The sequence below is a fragment of the Danaus plexippus genome, chromosome 19 (genome assembly GCF_018135715.1).
Source record: "Danaus plexippus chromosome 19, MEX_DaPlex, whole genome shotgun sequence".
Classification (NCBI taxonomy): domain Eukaryota; kingdom Metazoa; phylum Arthropoda; class Insecta; order Lepidoptera; family Nymphalidae; genus Danaus; species Danaus plexippus.
This window is the reverse complement of record NC_083549.1, coordinates 1,061,530-1,084,109: the sequence shown is the minus strand read 5'-3', so window position 1 is coordinate 1,084,109 and position 22,580 is coordinate 1,061,530. Positions and strand designations below refer to the sequence as shown.

General features: G+C 30.9%; 1 protein-coding gene across 2 annotated transcripts in view; it reads right to left on the bottom strand.

Annotated features, from left to right (window-relative positions):
* The window catches only part of LOC116768113 (furin-like protease 2), a 121,554-nt gene that overhangs the window by 85,744 nt on the left and 13,230 nt on the right, over nt 1-22,580 (bottom strand). The window contains exon 1 of one of the 2 annotated variants that reach the window (XM_032658752.2): nt 10,729-10,853. The exons of the other annotated variant lie outside the window; for it this stretch is intronic. The gene's annotated coding sequence lies outside the window, so the exon portion shown is untranslated. Of the gene's footprint in view, nt 1-10,728; nt 10,854-22,580 lie in introns of those variants that run through there. 2 annotated transcript variants of the gene reach the window in all.

The following is a 22,580-nucleotide window of genomic DNA, read 5'->3' as shown; positions in this document are numbered from 1 at the left end:
GGTAAAAAGATATTTATTAATATTAAGAATGAATAATATGAAAAAACTTATTTCTGAGAAAGTGGTAATAACTTCAACGCTCCTCCTCAATAAATATAATTCAAAGAAGCCATCAAAGAGTAAATCTTTCACTATTTTATAAAATAATGTATTTTATATTTTAAGCAGTATGTACATTTAATTTATATTTTATATATAACATAAAAAAATAAAAAAAATACGTTTACTGATAAATTATTATAATTACACTAAATCGAGTAGCTTTCCCATAGAAATATAAATTATTTCTTTCAATTTAATTCTCATTTAATATTTAAACTTCGTTAAGAAATATTTCAAACGATAAAACTAACATAAAAACAACTATATTGTCATGAGATATAAATAAATGTAACTGCTAGGGTACTGCGAGTAATAGTATTAGCTACTTTTGTGTCGTGTGACACAGGGAGTGCTCTCTAACAAGGTGTCAGGCACCTGACACTATTGTTTGATATCTTGCTATGAAGGACGAATATTCACGAACCAATAGACGGAATACACAGGCGAGGATCAAAGGACCCGCCGCCGAGGGACCTATTATGTCTTTGATGATAGTTTCGTACTATAATTGACCTGAATTTGTATAGCAGAAGCTTAATTATTGTCAAATTATACATATTCCGTACGTCTAATACAATATAATGATATAATTATAGATCGTTACAGAAATGTAAGCTCAGACCAAAAATTAAATATAATTACACGTATATAACCAACCGACTTTAAGTCAAACGGCATCGTTAAAACCTTTATGTACAGAACAGGTTTACTAAACAGGCCGGTCACTTGCAGCTCGCCTCTTACATAACGAGGCAAAAACACTACCGACGAGGACACGTCCAATAAACTACTACGCATTCATATTCACACATTTTTATATGGAAACTGTAAATGGGGCACATTATTTTAATTACTATGTGGTTGAAAATATATATTTATATAATGAAATACAAAATATTTTAAATGAAAAGGAAAAATATAATAATGTATACATATTTGTATACAATTTTTAAGATATCTAGTTTAACATGCAGAAAATATAAAACCTGATAAAATGAACGCGACAACTTTTTAAGAATACATGAGTTTTATAAATGAGAAACTAACTAAGTAACTGACCGTGTTCAGTTTTCTGACGCACACGTACTAGGCGCACAGATTTGGAAAGAGCAAACAAATGTGGTAATAAATGACAGTGAAAGTGAACGGACGATTCAGTGTTCGAGTTTATAATAATAATATTATGATGAGAATAACTAACGTACGCTCCAAACGATCTATACGATACTAATATTATATTCTTAGGAATAAGAGATTAATAATGCCGCTGTTGTTATATACATTAATTTTTACAGCGAAAACCTTCACTTGAACTACACGATTACGAAATGAGATTCATTAAAATGTATTTTTATATTTATGAAATAAATACTGTCATATAGATAATGGAAGTGAAATTATAAAGATCTAAGTAGTATGAAAATAAAGAGACGTAGGTACATATATATTAAACTAATATTATCAATAGATACAGTCAGATATATTTTAGGTTCATTATATATTCATTCCATAACAATACACCTCACGTAACTTTCACCCTCCGTCGGAACACTACCGGATTCTCTCCAGTTTTTAAAATTAACTATCACTCGCCTTTACGTAATCGTATCTCGACAATTTCGCACTTCGTGACATAAATATAGCAACAGGCATACATACCGAGTATTTAACTTTTAAATGTGCTCGGATTAACGATATATTTTTTTTTCCTCTCACAATCTAAAACAACTTTCAAATCCGTTTTCGAAAGTTAATTCGAGATATATTTAAAATTGTCTACCGAATATCTATTGTTACTAAGTCGCAGAGTTATAGCTCATTGTTCTAGAGAAGTTTTTTATAATTGCATTTGAATTGAAAAGTTATTTAGTAGAATAATCTCATAACAACTTAGCCATTATGCCTATTCCTTGATTTATATCGTTGTCTGAAACGAAGAGTCGGGTTTATTGAATGAAAATAAAACTTGCTCGAGGACTTTGACAAAATTAGACTAACAAATTATTATTATTTTTTCTATTCAAATAATCATGTGGTCCTAAAAGTTACACGGACGAAAGCTCTGACACTATAATTAGACAATTTATAAAGATAATCCATACATATGTACATGTATGTATATTCCTGATAGCAGCGCACATATTAAGAGCGTTATCAGAACTCATAGGACTATTATATTAAATGTTTCAACAAGTTCTCTGGTCGGAACAGCTTTAGTTAAATGGAGTCGAGTCCCGGAGGAGATATCACGAGTATCAGCTAACGGAACAACTGCTTAGCGCCACTAGATTGTTACCGGCTGGATGGCTTTTAGCAATCATTGCAAAATGTTCTAAACCTCAACCAGAACAGTTTATGTATAATTATATTTAAAAAATCTACGAATTATATTACTTTTCGAAAGTAAAACACGCCCAATATTAAAATCAAACAAAGGTTTTAAACGTTTCAACAAAATTTAATTGGAAACTACTTCGAATTGAAATTTCTCAAACTGTCGACTGTTCCAACATTGATCGCGGATCGCGTCGCTGCTTCCGAACCAGACGGGCACTTTCAAAAGATAGATCAAGAAAGAACTAGTAATTTTTTTTTCATTTGCTCGCTCCGATACTATTAGAGCGACGCTTATTGCACGAAGACACTAAGACGGTCGTATTGGGGCAGTCAAATATATCTTTATTTCTGTTCTCGTCATTGCAGACGCTTCGAAATTTCTACTCGAAATGTAGTAATGAAATAAAAAAAAAATATCCGCAAAATAATACACCACCGATTTCATTGAATTTATTCGAACTGTACATCGGTTAACATTAATTGGATGCGGTATAATGTTTGTTGTTGTGTGAAATTACACTCAACTGTTATTAATAATGTAACAACACGGAAAGAAAATCAGATTATAAATCTATGCATATCCAAACTAGAGCTACTTTGTTACTCAACGTGGATCCAGTTTAACTACTAATGAAATAAATATGAGGATAGAAATCAAAGGATATCTCGGACTTGTAAACGAATGGCGAAACGGCGAAACTAAAAAGTGGACTGTATCCAGATATTTCGTTGTATTGTTTTAGAATTTAACTAGTTCAATAATCCAACTCCGCACGCGTGATTGGAAAACGAAACGGTAGAGTTCAAATGCTGAATCCAATTCGAATTTAGCCGTTTTTATTTTTTATTACATTTTGTTTGTTACCCTTTTTCATAAAACAAACGAGTTTGTTTCGCATGTAAGAGTGAAATTAAATCACCGCTGATAATTTGTTTAGTTCTTTCGTTCTTTCCGTTTCCAAAAATCAAATATCTACGTATTGCACACAAGAAGTTTAGGGAAATTCGAAAGTTGAGTGACTGACATATTCCATATAAAAAATCTACGCACAAATGTAAAACATGTAACAAAATAACAATATATATATAGTAGATATAAAATAATGAAAGGTACGAAGATAATAAATTATTCTTCACTTGGAATAACAAAAATATTAAATCCGGTCGAAGGCAGCATCAGCTATATTCAATGGCTCCAAGGGATAACTTCAAGTGTTTATACATTAGACACATGCGGCGTGTTCCACACATCATCTCCATCTGGGAGTAATTAAAATCCCCGACGAATCTCTTGCTTGCTGTTTAAATTAGATTTTATACCCGCACGTTTGACGTCTTGAGTTTTACTGAAGTAAGTTTTGGTAATTGAAGTAATATTTGAACCGATGCGGTCCCGTGTTACAAATTTTAATAAATTTCAATTAAAAAATATAGTAGGCTAAATATATTTTGTTAATCTTATTCTTAAATAGTGACATCACCTTTTTATGGATAAGTCAAGTATATGGCTCGTCAGTATCGCTTAAACGTATCAATTTTCTTTAGACCTCTAGTTAGGTGTAATGTACCGGAGTTTATCACGACACTCAACCCGCCCTTTGACCTTTCGTCCTTTTACTCTGACACTCTTACCTAGACTAGCCACTTTTATAAAATATATCACATAATATTCATCCTATTAAGGTCTTTTGAAATAATTATAATTATTTATCTATTGGATAACATTCAAATGAATAAAATAATAATAAAATATCTATATAGTTGAAAGTTATTAAACGAAAACTGATCATAAACCTGTCAGTAAATTATAACATGTTATAAAATATCTCGATGTTCAGGCAACAGAGTTGGATCTGTTAAAAAATTCCAAACGACTGTTAAAATATTTTAAATGTACATGAAAAATAAATTAGTTTCATAAGGTATGTTTACAAGAGAAAATTTAATTTTCTGCATCCGAACGAATACTTTAATTATGTGCTTTTGAGGCATCGCCTATTTCCAATACCCTATTACTGATTGATTGTACAACTATAAGGACTTAACATTGAAGAGCTAATACTATGTGTAACAAAAACGATTATAAATAAAATAATGTTTTCCCTTATCTCAAATCTGTATCTGCTGACTGGTGTTGTACATCGCAGGTAACGTTATTTTAAAACGAGCACAATGACCTCATGTCGTAACGTAATGGTATTTGTATCGGCTAATGGTTTATGTTAAAGGATAAACAATTCATCGTGTGTAATCAAACATAAGCGTCCGTATATAGATTTCCATCCAATGTTCATCTAATTTTCATCCAATTTTCATCCATTTCCAAAGCATGATAACATTTGATTCACTGCGGTTTAATTGCATTAATATCGGTTTGAAAATCGTTGAGTGTGTAATTAAGACAACAATAGCGGTATGTGTGTTACTGTTTTTATTTCACCGAGCCTAGTTAGTGTTTAATGATTGTAATGGAACGTTAATTTAATAAGGTAATAATATATTATATAATATATTATACCATATATAAAAAAATTAATATTTATCGAATAATAAATGTTTATAACGAATACACAATTACAATTTTCAAGCAATAACCTTATATCTCAGACTCATCCAGCGTCACATCTAGATCTTATACTCTTTCTTATTCATTTTTTTTTTCTTGAATGTGGTTATATTTAAAACTAAGTTAACATTGTATAGACACACACACGGAGACAGAGTCAGACACACACACACACACACACACAGTTTACATGACAACGGGCATGCAGCAACTAGAGCGTTAACAATTCCAAGGTCGAGCAACGTCAGTGCACTGGGAAATCAAATGATTTATACACTTATCAGTAAGTCATTGTAATTATGTATAAATGAGGTTAGTTTTCTACTTCAGAATTATACTAAAACATGTTTTATCAATTGCTCCATATTACTTAAATGAAACCATAAACTTGGGTTAATTTAATTATTATCTGCTTTTTTAGTCACATATTAATAAAGTGCAATAGTAATCTTTCAATGCTATTCTTTATAATATTCTTCATAATTAAATATTCGTTTCATTCACAACCATATATGAGACTTAACTCATGTATACAAGTATTGATTATAAGGTTAATTTAAGCCTTCGAAATATAACTACAGAGTATCTCTTAGGTCCGTATACAATAACGATACAAGTCTTTTATTTTCTAAATGCCAGCATCAGTGACACATAAATTACAGTCCGTTTTCAATACTGAGCCAGGGCTAGCGACCAACACGATTATTAGATTGTCTCTCACAATTCTAGTTACCGAACATCCAATAAATAATTCCGTACAATGCGTACAATGGTCAGTTCAATTTGTAAGTACCTAGTAATCAGCAATTTGGCGTCCATTAAGTTGTTAAACTGCGAACGGGATCGGAGTCCGCAAGCAGTTTTACCAATATTTGCTCCATTGCTCATATCTAATATGTTAAACTTTATCAATTACCGAGTTATATCCTAAACTTTCCTCAAATACCTCGGATACTACGCTACGTAGTTGCCCAAAAACCTCTAATAACAAATATTTCACTAATATTTGCGAGCCTACATAACTGAAGATTCTTTGAAACAAGATACTTCTTGTAAGTAAATTGACTAGAATGTGGAAATTTACGAGTAATTTTGGAGATATTAAATCGTTTATTTTACATTGATATAGCATTTTGCTTAAATAGAACAAAGCTGTATGTCACTTCCGAGTGTGTACACGTCATTAAATTTATAACATGTCCTAATAATCAACAACACTTTCTCCGATGTTTTTTTGTCTTAATACAATCAAGAGGCTTTTTCTAGCAACGGAAAGATCAATTATACTTTCACTGCCTCTTCTATGACTATAACTCATGTTTATTATAAAATTATTACTGTCAGAGATACATACTTTACTTGTAATAATCATAAGACAAGTCAAAATATAATTCATAATTTTATCCGAATAATCGTTAGAGAGGATGAAATAATAACTTGATTGTTAATAGTTTTTAAGGGTATATTAGGTTGGAATAGTTCAGAATTATATCCAAACATTCAGGAATGGTCATTCGCTCATCTCGCCCATCACCTGTCGAAGCTGACGGTAACTGTCATTACTCAATGTCCTCAGAGCCGAGGTACCATTGTCCGCCGCTCGAGTCCACCTTCATTTTTAAACTTCAAACAGGAATTCTTTAATCTTATTTCGCTCTGTTTCTTTTGAGAATTTCCACAAAGTTTTGTTAACAAAATAAAAGTTATGCAACCACTTCCTTTTGTTATATAAAAAATAGTTCGTTGTCGTTTAAAGAAAAATATATATTATTATATTGCTGATAGTGTTGTTTAAGATACTACTATTATAGAATCAGACAATAAACAATACTATTATATATCTAGTAGACCGTACAAGGAATCAACAGCACCAACTACCAGCATATCGTTTCCTGTTTAAGTTATTTGTTCGCACAGGTCTTGGTCTCAGTCCACATCCATTCACACCAAACTTAACCTTTACAATCACATTCTTTTCATCATATTCTATTCTAAAACGTAATCCTAAACACACATTACACAGCCGAGTGGATTTGCCAACTTTAATATTACATAAATTCATACAGTAACCTGGGGCAAAATGCCCAATACACCGAGTGTTAAGTGCTTTCAATAGTACAGACAGACTGGTCGGCGGCGAATGCTCTTAACAACCTAAGCACTGGAACGTGCGACGTCGCGGTCAAATGTTCATAATCGACCCGAGAACACACCTGAACTCCTGGAAGTTCGCAGACTTTCCAACTTAATTGAATGACGTCTCGTCACGGTTTTAAATTTAAATTATTATCAAATATACCCTTGTTTACAATCGAGCACTAATAAAACATTGAAATAAAATTATAGTAGTTATTTAAACGAACCCACATTTATACTAATTGACAAATGAAAATAAAATATTAAATCATTATAGTTTATTTTATTCGAATTCAATATAAATAAATATCTATTTAAATTTAATTAATTCAATTTTCTGATAGCCGTTTTATGTAATTATCATGATTTCCAAAGCTTATATATCGGTATGGAACTAGCATTGCGCTATGAGATAATACTCAATAAATATATCAGGGTACATAAAATGTTGTAAAGCCATTGGTATCCTGTTATCAAAAGACAGCAACCGTTTGAAGCTTGAGGGAATAAATTTACTGTAAAAGGTACTTGTGTCGCCGTTACGACGTTGGAAATTTAAAGCAGTAACCAATAAACTATTTGATCGAAACTTACCCAACGATCCTTTCGACATAACATACAATTTATATATTGAAACTGGTTCAATTATGTTTACGTACGTTACTGGACATTTACGTACTTTGTATTATAAAAAGAATAACAAAAATTTTGAAAAAAACAATTCATACAATTGTTGATTTTATTCTCACCGTGAAATCAGCGCCGAGCGATTAGATCTGAACACAATATCAATAACGTTTCGACCCAGTTTGAAATTCCGAATTAATCGGATGAGCTTCACTGAAACTGTGTAAAATATTTGTGTAAAATTGAAAGTTTATTTTACGAATGAAACAAAAAAAAATCAATTAATTCTACCATTATATGGTTTTCATATTTTTTATGTCAAAACTAATAATTTTATACCAAACATAAGAGTATGTTCCTGTTGTCTTGAATTAACGTTATTAGATTTATAATGAATGCGACACTTGTATCTAGGTACAATATGTACTATACTATATTAACCGTCTTAAAGGTAGGTCATCAAAACAATCTAAATGACTAATTTCCTAATCCTTCATACAGAACGTCCAATATCACTTACAAAGGATGTTAGTAAGTTTATTGAGCGTTATTGACGATCAAATAAAAACTCTTCAGAGATCTGCATACTTTGTTAGAATGGTTATAGTAGATTTTATCAAGAGAAAAACTTTTGATAAAGTTCTAAGAGATAAATAAAAAAAAGACTAATAATTGATTATTTGAAAAGTGACTAAAAAATCTAATAAATATAATCAATTCAATTACATGTCAGGGCGGATGACATTCAGAAACCTTTCAGACGACATAAAGTAGCCCAATAAAATCCATTCACAAACACTTCACAATACATTAAATTAAGTTGTAATGAAATCGACTGAAAATAGTATTAAATTATTTTATATACTTGTGAATAAAACAGTCGTCCCGAAGAATTTATTCCCTTACAGAGAGCGTTGTTCAATCGATCATAAAATCACTTAAAGGAATTGGTCAGATTTGGGCAAACACAAGGGACCGAACTATCCGATACGACATTTAATGAGGCATTCTTTAAACTTTAGGAAGCCCGCTATAACAGGATGACATCAAACAACATCTTTTTGAAAACATACTCTAAGAATTCCTCCAAGTGATCCGCGTAGTTAGGAATGCTACCTTTTTGGACAAACTTTGATTCTATTTTCAAAGACAACAATTTTCGGGTTTCCTCCGTGGAAAGTTTTAACGAGACCTGAAAACTCAAATAATAAAAATTTCATGAATATTAATATTCACAATTCTGAGAATATGTTTTTGGCTTTCGTATATTCGTTATTTCACATATTTCTATTCATCTTATAATATCATTGAGACCATATTTTTCATATATTGATATTTGTTATTGAAAGTTTGTATTATGAATCAGCCACGTTAAAATACACAATATTAATTTTGCTACATTTGTCCGCCTGAAGCTAACGAAAAAAAAACTCCTGCTATCGTCTACGTCTAGTACAGTTTGCTCATTAATATTCCTATATTAAGGATTATGTGTGTGCGTGTGATTATGTGTGCACATAAGCGTAGTTTTTTCAAACTGATAGTAAGCTGAAAATGAATGCAATACATATGTGATTGTAATTAAATAGATGGGCGTTGCTAGCCGGCTTATGTTTTGATCTTCATACATTACTTATTATATATATGTATTGATAGTTCCAAAACACGCCCCAACTTCGCTTTAAACTGCTCTCATCTCATTGCTTTATTTAACCGGTGCCACAGCTCGCATGCAGATTGATGGCAAAATTTGTCGTACATCGCAACCAATGATTTGTGATGCAGACAATTGCGTTCGGTTAATTGCTTACCACCGAATATAATATTAACTCAGACATTGGTGTTGTATATTTTTAATATAGATATTTATTTTGTTAAATTAATAAACTTGTTGTTTTCCTCCGTAAAGTAAAACTAACTTTATTTATATAAATTGGCTATGTATGCCGTTCAAATAGGATTGTCCAGGTTGGCACCCGCCCGAATATTGCACTTGGGGTGTATTCTGACAAACATAACTCATACATTTCGTTTCGTTGTTTCCATTATTTATCATCCTCAGATTAACAGCGGTTTGTAATATTTTAGAAAATTGTTAATTACAGTGTAAGAAGTTTTACTTCATATAAAATACAAAAAAAAGACGTAACTCCATTTAATAATTTAAACATATTAGATATTAAAAATGTTAATTATCATTAATAAACATTATAATAAAAATACATTAAAAAATCAGCTCCTAAGTAAGGTTATTTCAACACTACATTTAAGAGTCATATAAAAGTTTTATTGTACCTCATAATTCTTTATAGCAACGAATAAACATTAATTAGTCCGCTTTGTTTTAAATGGCTTTTACTTAAAATATTTAACGTTTTTATATTCGATGTTTAGAAATAAAAGAAATACAACGCTTCGGGAACAGAAGTATTTTCTATTACATGAATATGTGATACATCTTCATAACTTACAAAAGGAAAGCAATTAATTACATTTTGATCTGAGATTAGTTTCGTGTTCACTAAATAGTTAAAATTTTCATATTTCTTGTTTCGATTTAAAGTTAATTTTATTTAATAAAATTCATACAGAAAACTACGTTCTATAGAAATCATATCTCCTGTGTTTATTTATATGTTCCGATGCAATATTATTCCGCTTTGTATTCTGGGGAAGGTGGATGCCACGTATAACGTTGTTTTTGGTAACAGGTAAAGTAGAATGCGGTGGAAGTCAGTATTTCTGGCTTTTACCGGATAAAGTGCCTGATAACAATATAGCACGGTCAAATAACTAAATCGAAATTGGCACGCCGCCAGAGAACCACCCAAATTTACTGAACACCTGATAAAGTTATGTCGGTAGAATATTTTATGTGGCTATTTTTATTTGACTTACATCAAAATGATTACATTCCCGTATATTATAGTTTAGAATCGGAGAATATATAAAAAAATTACCTTAGTTAATATATATATTTTTTAACACAACACAATATTGAACACATCTAGAACACACAGACGAGAACGAGAACATATCACCTGATCACCGACTGCACAGCACAGATAATTCTAAAGCACTCTGTGTTTGGCGCTTGTTACTTTCAACATTTCCATAAACGAGTTACGTAGACTACCCGTGACCTTCCGCGTCACGTTGCGTCATAAAAAACAATAGCGATATTACATTCGAGATTCCGTAAGGCTGTCGTCAATCAAATGATTTAATACAAACATTTCCTACACATCATTCTGTGTTACATGATATAGATTTTAATGTATTTAAATTGTTATTAATATATATATATAAGTTATTCCTTGATTCATTGACTACCGATCTGTCCTTTGTCTAGTTGTATTATTCTATACATATTAAATTCCGCGATGGTTTAATCAATACATTCGGTATCTGTCATTTAATTCAGCAGATTTAATCTAAGGAAGTACTGTCAACACTAAGGTGAACTTGTTACTGAATGCTGTAATAATTAATACAACTCCATTATGTAAATGAAAGTGAAATGAAACGTATAGTTCGTGTATAACGTTTGAGATGAATTATTAAATATGACATTACTGATCATCAAAACAAAATACGTGTCAGATTCAATACTATATGTATATCCGTCGGCTTTGTCTGTAGACGAGATGTTACTAGATCAGTGTATGTATTTCATTATAGATAATAATATTATAGATTTATAAAGACATAAACTATGCCGAGTTCCATATATATATTCATTGATCATATTCATATATATCCACTTTTAATATTCGGAATACCTTTTTAATGTCTCGCAGTCGGTTAACTATATCGATTTACATGAACGTGATTGGTTAGAATGCAGCTGAATTTAAACTGAGGCATCGTTAAAGTCTGTTAGATTTTTAGGAAAAAAGATAAAAATGTATGGCATATTTGAAACCTATCAATAAATTCATAGAAGAATCTGATTGGGTGGAAAAAAGATTTCAGTGTTTCGACATGTGGTGCGTTTGTCTAACATAAACAATAGTCTATATTAAGATATTAAAATCGTTCATACGTTTAACAGATTAAGTCGTGGGAACGTTCACAATGAACTACTTCAATAGATTAATTTTAAACTATTATATAAAATATGTATATATAAAACAGGCAATTCTTATGCTTCACAAAAACTTTGTTTGAATAAATCTCGATTATCTTCAGTATCCCATAATCTCGGACGTCGCTTAAGATCCCTAAATTCAATAACATTAAAAGTAAGGTTACTACAAATGAATCTGAAGTAGCATTCATGATTTATTTCTTTAATTATTGTAGCTGAGGGAGCGGTCACGCAATCATGTAATCATACGCCCCTTACAACATCAAACGATACAATTATTATAATTTAAATAACATTACTAAGAAAACATTGTACTACAAGACGGACGCGGCTTACAAAAAACGAATCAATGGACGTCTGAATACTATTACGTTGCATGATAATTTATACCGACTTATGGTCTTTTTTATGAACAAAATAATTTATCTTTAGAGTAACGATCAAAACTGTAATATGTACGTACATAAGCAACTGCTTCAAAGCGTTTTCTGATGTATGTATACATCTTATTCTTTCGTCTTTTTATTATTCTACGTTTAACCTTACATTTCGATTAATTTTCAGCAACTCGTAATCTGACATAAATATGTTCCTTGATCTCAAAATTTATATTAAATTCAAATATTTTTTAATACAACTGAAGTAATATGAAATAAACAGCATAAATATTAAATCACACTACTCTATGTACAGCTCAGTTATCATATATCATGCTCAGTTTATCATAATAGTATAAAGAGATTTAATATATATAATGTGTGATATTATTAAAAGGCAATGCAATTTAAATTCCAACAAGAACCCCTTTAAAAGTTCGGTACTCATAAAAATCTTTCTCATACAATTATTTTATATGTTCACGTGTTTCGTATTTGATGACGTCATTATCTAACCCGTATATATCTTCATAATCAGACATATCCTTCGCAGGGGCTGACTTTTACTTAATATTCGAGGCAATTTCCTCTCGCAGTACTCTTTCTACTGGAATGAACATAATAAATGGGAAATTATTGAGCAGCAATATTGAAGATGATCTTAGCTGTGGATTATAATAAGAAGTAACTGAAGGAACATATCGTTTTTTCTTTTAGTGTAACCGTAACTTATTGAACAGAGTTTCAATAGTATTAGGATATTAACAAATGTTTTACGTATTACTTTATAGTTATTATATTTACACTAGTTTTTTCCCGGCATTTTATCTTCAGCTATTCGTAATTGAGTTCAAACGAATAAAGTGTGCTTAGAAAAAAAAATATGACAACCAATAAGTAGTGGCATCTATCGTAAACGACACGTGACTCGTTCCCTCGGGAACTATGTAACATCGGGATAAGTTCAGTTTTTACGAACAAGCGTAACAAACATCCATATACACATTCAGCGTTTATAATATCAGTAAGGCTTCGCGATAAAGTATAGTTACATCTCGTTAGTGTCGATGGCAACTCGTTTCATAACGTATGTCCAGACGCTGCGCAACATCATTTAACGATCGTATGGAGATCTTATGAAACACGAAACAACTGCGAATGGATTTCAACGGACAGAACTCAAACTTTTTAACATTCACATCATACAACCGTACAGATTAATACGTGTACTTTTAACCTTTGACGTTGGTTACATTCGATACAGCACGCTGCGTGTTGTTTAGTTATTCATTACACTATAACCCACTTCGACACAAGGACGTACAGTCTGTAGTTTAAACTTTAATGTATACAATAACCTACGTATTACAGAGTCGACCTTTATACGACCTGACATTATCTAGCTTCACGTTTAAGAATAATTTTTATACATCACATATCTATTTGTATTTTTGTTACCCAATCCCTCCAAAACTGCCAACCTGATTTAGGTAATACTTAATAATCAAACAATTAAAGAGTATGAGTTTTAATTGATTCTATAATTCTGTAATGACAGATGAATAGGATAGAGGAACACGAAGCAATAAATATATCTCGTATTAAATATATGACACGTGTTATTTTCAGATTAAAATGAAAAAAATACATGAACTCAAAACAACCGTTTTTCACGCAGTGGGATAAAACGATTTTTTTTCCTGTAATTCGCATTCCATGTAATAATACTAGATAAAATTCCAAATATGATTACTAAGAATTTTGACGAGAGAATAAATTTTAATTCTGATAGTAGTTAAGGAATTATAAAATTGTATAATATCCCATTTATTGCGTAATGGATTAAATACAACGGTCTTAGCTTCGTATAAATAAGATGAGTCCATTAAAGTCATAGAAACTTATACATATGTATTCTATATATATAATTCTTATTAGGTAATTTGTCTAATAAATTAAGTAGCTTTGTTAATATAACAGCTTGTACTAACATTACTCCAATATGAAAAAAGTTAAATGTCATTTTCTTGAAAGCCAATAAATAATTAATACCAACTCCGAACAATTTAACAGCCGTCTCCATTGACATAATGTTACAATTTCTTTCAGTATGTATGTTTTATAACTGAACCGATCACGATAAGTCTCGATACCTCCAGCCTGTTATTTATTCCCCACGGAACAAAACCAGCGCAGGTGAAACCACAGGTCAAAGCCAATCAAATCATAATTAATTGAAACCATCAATTATTTGGTGTGGCATTTCATGTTTATAAGTTCACGGGACTGTTAATACCAGCCGGGAGTAATTTTAACTAATTAATATGCAATAAAAACAACGAATACTTTAGATAACCCTATCACGTGTATCGTTATTTATTCTATTTAACACAACCGCATAATATATTTAAATATATTTACGTTTAAATTTTCAAATTAAACTAACTCAGACGTGACTAGAATAGCATTATAATATTGATATAGTAGGAAGTTGTTCATGTTATATGTAATCTAGACCTACATACAGTCCGCTACTGTTGTATAAATGTAAATCTAGATGCCTTGGATGAATGGATGGATGGATGTTTCTTTGTTAATATTCAACGTGTGTTACTGAACCAAAATATAAATTTGTATGATAAAAAAAAACTTCCATGATACTCGGGAGACACGGAAATCTGATACTGATTTATGTTACTTGGAGATTACGTTAAAATAAACGTTTGAATTTAAATTATATATAATAATATAGTAAATAACTTAACAGATAAAATGATACTGTGCCTTTAGTATATAGTACTCGGTTTAGTAAATTATTTTACATTTTACCTGACGGTTCGCTACCTTAACCGATACACAATCAGGTAACATATACGCGTATGTACAAGTATAAATCTAAAACACTTCAATGTACTTGTCTTTGTACTGACGGCGTTTCAAAGTAATCTTTGATAGATGCGAATAAAAAGCCAAACAGGATCTATTCTTAAGATAATATGAGGATATCAGGAAGTGATATCCATTCATATAACCTTCCATACAAATACCACAAACATTTGATAATACTTAATGATAATAAAATCACTTAAAACTCACTTAATCTTTTAAATTCAAACAACCTATGCAAAGACAATATCGTCCGTAGTACGAGTCTTAAGCGATTACCTAGAAACAGACAGTTTATGTCTACATTTATATATTAGTTTAAAAAACGCTGGAACTTACAATACGCTTGGAATTTAATAATAACTTAATAAAGAAGCTTGCACATAGTAATAATATTGGAGGGTATTTTAAATAAATAACTAAATTATAATAATATTTTTTATATTTTTCCTAAGTAAAATGTATTCTAACAAAGCCTCCTTAAGCTGCACTTAAACAGCGATCGGGTCTTGCACGAGGTAATTACGGAGGATCTAATAATTGCACTCTAAATATTGCTCAAGACGTTCAACGTCGCTACCGAGCTTTTAACTATTTGAAATCCTTAAAGTAATATTAAAGTATACGCGATTAGTTTATTATTAAGTGTAGATTTACAACGCGAACGCTGAATCGATAAAATATATATAGAGGTATTATAAAAAATAATGTGTAGACATTTTTTTGTGCCATTCGTCGGATATTCAGTTACATAATACTGGCTCACGCTCGCGACTTTGTCCACATTATGATATCTGAGACTTTCGCGGGTATTCATTTAAATTAAACTAATATTTTTCGGATTACTACGAGTTATTTATTATTTTAAAAACTAAATACTCCCGTCATTCGCAGCAACCGTGATCGCGGTAGTAGTCCGAAAAATATTAGTTTCATTTATTTGTCCACTTTGTTTGTTAAATAAACAAAGTTACCGTAGTCCAAAAAAAATACACATCGTTGAACACTTAGTCCATATAATTAAACGAGTTTATTAAATTTTATATTTTAACGAAATGAAGATATTGTATATTTTATATCAAAATACCTTTATCACTTGTATAATTAAATTGAAATAAAAATATAAGAAACACATGCTTAGAATTATTGTTGTTATTCTGAGAAGTAATTATTGTAAGAACAAGGAAAAAACGAAGGGATTAAAAAAATCTGCACGTCCGTGCGTCTTGGAAACTAATAAATATAACAGAGATTTGCCAATAACAATGTTGAACATGATATTCAAAATTGTAATGGACCTTTATAAAATATATATAAACTTAATGTCAGATCAAAGTAGAAAAATTAGGTATCTTTGATTAATGACAAATTGATAAATAGCAACAACATCTAACTCTGTGAATCCGATTGTCATAGACGAGAGAATCTAAATTCTTGTATCCGGAACAAATTCAAATCGCCAAAGTTCAAGTAGGAGTTAGTGAAACGTAAGGTTATATCGATTGTAGCATGTCAAAGCAAATAGCGATGGAAGAGGCAATATCTTGTGTCCGGAGATTGGAACAAGATTGTTTAATCGCCCCACACACCACACTATTACTTACACTCTGGCTAGTTGAGGCTGACGACTCGTTTATAATGATATTGAAATGAAGCTTTCAAATAGTCGACATCGAGAAAAAAAATTCAAATACTACCATAAAAATTTTAGATCGACAAGAACGTAGTACATCAGAATAATAAACGATCGCTACATGACTTAAGTTTCCAATACGGATAGCTGAGGAACAAGCCGATCGGAACATCTGACAAGGATTTAATAGGCCAAGTTGCTTGCATCCCCGCAGGCAACTTCACTGATAGAAGCCATACCGCCTCACACAGTGCAGGCTTAGCCTGTTTTAATTACCTGTTTTACATCAAATGAGGTTAACATGTAAAGTTTATCAGCTAAGTTATTACTTCCCGTCTCTACCCGACGCGTACGTAATGTTATATACACTAGTAAACATAATGATACAACATAATATACTCATACAACATTTATAACCTCTGATGTCTTAAGTTTTATTCCGTACAATAACTTTCTGGACGTAATTCTAGAAATAGTTTCAAGTTAAAGTTAAATAACTATATGTTATTCTAGTATCCACAACTGGCAGTGCTAAGTCGTGCAGACGTAAACGTATGGTTCTATGTAGCAATTCCTTTGTTCATTGTTTATTTACGTTCCATCTTCCGAAGCAGTCCGATATTTTAAATAAACAATACCATATATATTTACAACATACATATATATATCAAAGGACACAATATCCATTATAAATCTTAAAATTTTGCTCTTATTATGTACATTATGAATATTAATTAGGCCTCCCTGTTCTTTATAAAACGTAGCGAAGTAATAATCTCTCAAACGCCTGCCAACGTCCCGACTTATTTACAAAGAATTTTTAATAAGTGTATAATAGAAACATGGGTTATATCGGATAGTAATATCGAACAAAATTTAAACTAAATGATGTAACAATTTTATTGAAAGATTAAAGATCATTATAGAAAATTAAAGATCAGAGAGCTAGTCGCGCGTTCAACTAAGCTGAGTCACGACCTTTGAAGATACAACCTATAATACAGCAGTGACGCTGTCAGTAACGTTGCCTTTGCTATTAGAGTACTAACGAATTGTTATTTAAAAACTTATTGATGTAAAAACATCAATGACTTCAATTGAGACAACTGTTTTTTTTTGTTTTTTATATATTTATGTTTAAATTTAGTTAACTCATTGAAATATAAACAATGTTCCTTTAATTTTCCTCACTGACTGTAATTTTGTCTTTTTAATCTCACGTCACAACGTATTTACAATTACCTTATATTCTGACTTTATACTTATTTAATTGTGATCATACTTTTTCATATAACTGGTACTCTAACCATAGCATCGGTAGACAATGATTTTTTTAACATTAAAATCGACGATCTTCGTTTATATGAATTTAAATAAAACTAAGGTTTTCGCCTATGCTACGCGATTTGTATTATTTTAAAACAACATACTCCTGACGTTTCAGTTCCTTTGCAGCAACCGCGGTCACGGGCAGACGAGATGAAAATGTCAGTTTTATATATTAAAATGTAGAATTTTAGTTTCTATTGGAATGCAAAGTTTTAATTCCCATCTGTGCAATATATTAAAAAAGATTCTTAAAGAAAATATTGTAATTTTCGCTTAACTAAGAAAGTAGTATGAAGACATGATTATTAAAAAAATTGTATGTTTGTTTTTTAACTGTGTAAAACAGAGTCTTAGTTTGTAATAAGAGAAAAATATCTTAGAATAAAACATAGAGCAGTTTCTAAAGATGTCTTTAAAGCGGAAAAGCGTTCATGTACAGTTTCGCCATATTGCTAGGATATTTACTTCAGAGAGTAACTCCTGAATATAGAATTTATTTACTCTATACTTTAGAATTAAATAATAGAACAAAATATTATCTATATTCATATTAGAAAGTAAATACCAACTTTCAATAGAAACGAAATAAAAAATATGATTATAAATTTAATTTTTACGCTATCAAAGCTATTTCGTAACAAACGTCACCCCCATTTCCCTAACACACTATCGTCCTAAACGTTTTTTTATCTCTCTGTACTCGCTGCCACCGCACCAGTCTCTCACACTGTCACATGCAGGCGGTTCTTGACGCATCCAAAATACAGATTTAATCCGTTATACAAAAGACTAGTTTCATGAGCTCTGGTAACTTTCAAAAATATATGAAAACTGACACTGACGTTAAACAGCGACGATAGCTTTGACTGTATACGAATTTTCACTTTGTTTTACATATGACTGTTATCTTTACAATACAAAAGTTAATTCCCTAAAAGGATTTCATTTAAATAAAAACTATCACGGCTAATTTTTTGTCGATAATTCGTTGGGAGAATTTCTTAACTAGTTGGAAGGAATGAAAAGTATTGATAGAATTTTATCGTGAATAAAAGGAATCACTATTGTGCAGTCAAATACAAAATGAACTTAAAACATGTTTAGATGGCATTTACAGGAGCATCGACCTTTCAGCGTATATAATGTGTATAATATCAACATTCACAAACGTTTACTATCCTTGGGGGCTTAAAGGCGACTGTTGTGTATGCCTTGTATATTGAAGACAAATAGGTCCTCGTGTAAACAAGAGCTTTGAAGCAACGAGTTCTCAGTCGGATGGTATGTATGGCAAGCGGTCACCTCAGTACAGTGGACAATTGCTTTTGGGTCAGTAAACACCTAAAACGCTGCCATATAATACGTTTAGTGAAAACCTTCAGCAAATACACCTCTCATGTTTCAGCAGCTTTGTTAAGAATATTTATCTTGGAATGTAATTGCTTTTCATGGAATTGTTAATATATTGTAAAAATAATATAAGCAAATGCATCAACGTTTGTGTTCCCTACGAGTTAAGACAATCATAACACGATAGCTAACGTTTGTGATAGTTTTTCAATAGTAATAACAAATATTATTTGTAATGTACATTGACTCTTCACACAATGATGTTCTAAGTCACACGGTTCGTTTCACATCTATTAATGTGAGACAGATTTAATCTCACGGCCTCGTGTTTACATAGACGACACGTTGATTTTATATACATCCCAAACAACGTCTGCATACAAACTGACCCTCTGTTACAACGTACCTGAAAAGAAATCATGTATTAATATTACATTATATAAATTCTTGAAGCTTAACTTTAACAATTATTTTTCATGTGATGACACAGTCATGAAGACATTCATCATTTTTTGACTTGAAATTTAAGAATGCCAAATAGTTTTATATTTACAAAATTTTATGATAATTCAGAATATTCTATAATGCAATGACAATAACTCGTAATATATATATATATATATATATATTATAATATCAAAACAGTAATATATATGATGGAATGGCTTGCAATTAATACACCCCATTGTCTTATTCAAATAGCACTTTATTATACAAAATCCGGTTGTCTAAAATGGAATTAAGTGGTATTAAGTCTAAAGAAGATATTGTATAAGCGCTGACATAGATGATTAATGAATGTTTAGGGAAAATAAGCATTCACTTAATAAATTCTAAGACTGTGCCAAACATCTGATCTTATGGAACGGCTATAAAAGGGAATATAATGGAACAAGGGAAATAAATAATATATGTCATACAATAATGATTACGTAATAAGTGACATGAATACTCTCATGTTATTAGTTAAATATATTGAAGAGGATTATTCTTTGTATATCAGCTTTAATTACGTGTAGATATGGTTCAAATGGCTTGAAGGCGATAACATCCAATAACGGAGTCTGAAGCAAATGGCTGACGAGATTGAAAAGAGACTTAATTTCATTATCGACTGTACAGTAAAATAATTACTTATGCACCTAGCTGTACATTGGATATAATGATGAATCAAAAAAACGTTGAAGTTTCGTTTTCTAAAACTGTATTAACATTGATTGATTTATTAAAACAAATCCGTGAGTTAATTTTTATAATAACACGCAAAGTTTCAACATCGTTTTAAGAGTTATTTATATAAAGTATAGATTGAAGTAATCCACGAAATCTCTCTTAATTGCGATATTATAGTAAAGTCTGTTAAAGAAACATCCAAGGCTTCGAAACGACTGCGGAGTAATAAGCAAAATACTCTGAGCAGAGCATCCCCATCCACTTTATAGGACATTTCATTTATTCCATTCACTTATTTCGAAGGATCCCCGGTTACGAGCGACTGGGTTCCGTAAATAAACCTAATTCCAAGCACAATGCGATGTTTCTTTCCAATTTAACAAATTAAACATCTCCCGTATAACGTATCATCAACAAATATGAAGCTACACGAAACACAAAAATACACTTTAAATAACGCTGATATTTTAAGTACATCTTTTCATATTCGTGTGCTCAAACAATTTACTATAAATTTCATCAAATTCAATAGAATGCAAGGATTATAACTCAACATTATAGATAAAAACTGGCATCGATAACCTTGTACTGTTATACTAAACACTAATCAGACCTGGACATTTCATCTTAACCCAGAAGAATTCTTAATATTTTTTTCGATATAGATAACAAAAACCTAGAATTACATTGAAATATAAAAATAAAGCATTGAATAATCCCCTAACAACATTTCGCTTCATATGCAAACATTTAAGTTCGTCAATAACAACGCTATTAATATGCCCGGTATTATTTTACAATATTTTCCTTATTTTTGTATGTCACAATAACAGAACTCCGATAGCATTTCAAAGTATTTTAATACAATTGTTATGAATTGTTTGTTCAATGTACGAAAAACTAAACGATATTTACACAGAATATCTCGTATTGCTTGACATCATTTTAACTATATACTGGCATCTGACAATCCGAGTTGATTGCGATACAATTTTTACTTTCGAATCAAAATTCTATTGTAAAAAACCAATGATTTACACACTGAATTTGATACGTTCATAGCTAAATATATTTTCAATAGGAAAAAAAAATATCTCCGAATAAATTACCGACAATTAGAGACGTCAAAATGTATAACATCACATATTAAGTCACATTCATATTTAAGACAACTTTCTGTTTCATGATGGGATAGTTTCACTTTTGTGACATGAATTACTGTAGTTACTTATAGTAAGCTATGATGAAAAAAATTATAAACAAGAATACCTTATCTTTATTGGATGTATATATATATATTCGCTACTTATTTAAAATGAAACCTTTTTGCGTAAACTACATTAAAAGGGTTTTTAATTTGATGAAATTAACGCTTTAATTGGGAGAATTATCCAATTTCATGGTCTTAAGCAAGTCCCAATTATTCGATATGTTGATGCCGTTTCCGCCATGAACAGTCCCCGGCCGTATCTGGTTAAACCCGACCTCATTATAATTAGCACTTTTTTATTTTTTAATCCCGTTGATATATGTTAATGTGTAGTATTATCGCTTTATAACCGATCCGCGCTTTACTCGCAATATGTTTCCATAATAGTTTCAACAAATTTATTTATTAAAGGAAAACCTTTTTGGTAATTAAATGCCTGACGAACTCGATTCCATTTAGACGAAATGTATTAAACGTACCTTTGAAGTGTATCTCTTATGTACGGTATGAATGTTAAATATATGACCTTAAATGTAGTTTAGGCTGTAACCCTAGTTAACCTCGATATCAGTCGAGACCTCAATGTTATTATAGTGGAGATTCCTCGGTATATTCTATTACAAGGCGACCTTTAATAAATTTGATTACCAAGTTAAGCCCGCAGATGAGTCGACACACGCTATCAAAGTGACATTCCTGAACATTTAAATATCCGTCGCAAGTGTAAAGAGAGAACCGACACTTAAGTTAGAAACCGGCGATTG